This window comes from Corylus avellana, chromosome 9 (assembly GCF_965113065.1).
Source record: "Corylus avellana chromosome 9, dhCorAvel1.hap1.2, whole genome shotgun sequence".
Taxonomy (NCBI): domain Eukaryota; kingdom Viridiplantae; phylum Streptophyta; class Magnoliopsida; order Fagales; family Betulaceae; genus Corylus; species Corylus avellana.
In genome coordinates this window covers 3,119,963-3,122,393 of record NC_142498.1, presented here as the reverse complement: position 1 = coordinate 3,122,393, position 2,431 = coordinate 3,119,963, and the positions used below count along the sequence as shown (strand labels likewise).

Genomic DNA, 2,431 nt, shown 5'->3' with positions numbered 1-2,431 from the left:
TTATCAAATCCAAAACGTCGTTTTAATGAATTTAATTATATATGCAGATGGTTATTATCCGCCCACATTTCACCCTAAGCTCAGGTGACATAGAAGTGGTGTGGAAGAGAATCTCTTGTGTCACGGGTTTGGTGAGTTCGGGCCAGTGGATTAGTATGCGGAGAAAACCCGCTTTTGTAGACAACGAGTAATGGTTTAAGAAGCACCTAAGAGTACTCCAAATAACCAAAGTAAAGTTAGTGAGAGCAGAGAGTTGGTTTCCAAAATATGCTGTCCTTCTCAGTTGTGTCCCTCAAGCCTGCTTCTGTTCATAATGAGAAAGAACAAGTTTTGTAATGAACTTTTACAAGGATACATGTCTTCAAGCAGAAGGCGATCTGAGAACAACTCACAAGTCATCTTTCATGGTGTGAAAGATCACCAATTCTTAATAAAACCATTTCTATGGTTTGTGAACTAGTCATGTCATGCTTTATTACTGGTTATATATATATATATATATATATATATATATATATATATATATTTTAAGGTAAATAAGAAAAGGGTTACATAGGGGGTGTTCCCATTCTTTATGGTGCACTTTGTATAGTTTGATGAGCTGTTACTCCAACCTCGTGTTCGGAAGCATTCTCAACTTGATCAACAAGGAAGACCTAGTATGAGAAGAAAACAAACATGAGCTTTGGGCTTAGGAACTTTGGGTTCATCAAAAGGTCAATTCTTAAATTTATACCTAAGATAATATATTTTTAGACAGGTGGTCCGCTAGGAGCCGCACACGAGGGGCCACATGTGTTCTCTCAAATCCGATTGAACCATAACTTGACCCAGCCTCACCTGTGCATCAATGGGAATCGAAGGTAGCTAATACTAATCCAGCATATGTGATGATTTTTCATTGTGGAGATTCGAATACAAGTCCTAATATATATCCTGATCACTTGAAAATTTTCTTGAGCCATTGAACCACCACCCTTGATAGTAAAAGCATATTATAAATTGATGTAACACATCAGCTATTAAAATGTAAATTATTATATGATAGTTAACGAATGTCCAAATATTTTTATGCTATTTTTGAGAAATCCCTAATTGCCTTCTCACTTCTTGACACGGCCTGTGGACACTTCAAACCTCAAAGAGCTGCTTCTTTAAGTCCTATTTAATTTGTTATTAATAAATAAATCACACAATGTTTTTTTTTCTTTTCTTTTCTTTTCTTTTCGTGGGCATTAATAAATTTTAAAGTAAATTCTCATTTTCAAAGATGTTACTTAATTTTAAAATTTATTGTTTGTGTCTCTTTCTCTCTTGGTGTGATAATTGCCAATTGGGTCGCCAATCAAATAATATTATTTTCTTTTTCGTCCAAAAGGGTCTTTGTATCTTGAAATGTGTTCTTTTTTTAGAAGACTAACTACCTTTTATTCTTCTTTGAGTAGCTCCTTGTTGAATGTGGATCTTTCTTTGTATTCAATGTTGAGAAAAGAGACAATAATTAAATAATTAACGGTTCTTACTAAGAAACTAGGTTTTGATGTTGAATAAATAACAATAAGATGAGATTGGACTCTACTAGATTTCAAATTTCCATAGTTAATATAAAAATAATGTTGTATACAATATTTTTATCCTATAATGCTGATGTGAGAGTTTTAATTAATTTTTAAATTTTTTATTTTTGACAATGACTTATCCAAAAGTTAGTTTAGACTATCATGTCAGTATTGTGGGATAAAAAAAAAAAATAATATTTAATATTACTCAAATAATAACTATTGGCTATTTAGATTGAGTAATGTTAAAAATCAAATTTTTTTTATCTTATAATTATTTCATAATATTGACGTGTCGGTATTGCAGCAGTATTTGATACCCAATTAAAATCCCGATGTAGTGTATTATTAACAGAATAAAGACTATATAAAATGTATATTATATATAACTTCACAAAAAGTGCAACAACTGATCGCGTGGCCTAATGGATAAGGCGCTCGCCTCCGGAGCGGGAGATTGTGGGTTCGAGTCCCACCGTGATCGTTTTTTAATATTCAACGTCTTTACAGTTGGCAGCTTTTGGTGAGTAAAAAGTAAAATTAAAAAACGATATGTTGAGAGTGGGATTTGAACCCACGCCCTTTCGGACCAGAACCTTAATCTGGCGCCTTAGACCAACTCGGCCATCTCAACCTTGTTGTTACAATTTCCACACTTAAATATTATAATTAACTAATTTGTCCCAGTTACACAATGCCAAAACCTAAAAACTTGTATGGTTCCAAGCAAGATGTTCAACCTTAAGAAAGGTTACTCGTTTCCAAGGTCGATTAGTTGAAAACCTGATGCAAGCCTTTGATAAAACTCACACTTGAAAAGGAGTTTGCCATGGAAGGATATTTGAGAGACTGTATACATAGTTAAAATTACA

General features: G+C 33.2%; 2 non-coding genes across 2 annotated transcripts; one reads left to right on the top strand and one right to left on the bottom strand.

Annotated features, from left to right (window-relative positions):
* Positions 1 to 1,970: 1,970 nt before the first annotated feature.
* Positions 1,971 to 2,043, top strand: TRNAR-CCG (transfer RNA arginine (anticodon CCG)). The gene has a single exon. It is a non-coding gene; the product is annotated as a tRNA-Arg (tRNA).
* Positions 2,044 to 2,112: 69 nt separating this feature from the next.
* On the bottom strand, positions 2,113 to 2,193 carry TRNAL-AAG (transfer RNA leucine (anticodon AAG)). Its single transcript has one exon. It is a non-coding gene; the product is annotated as a tRNA-Leu (tRNA).
* Between the last annotated feature and the right edge of the window lie 238 nt (positions 2,194 to 2,431).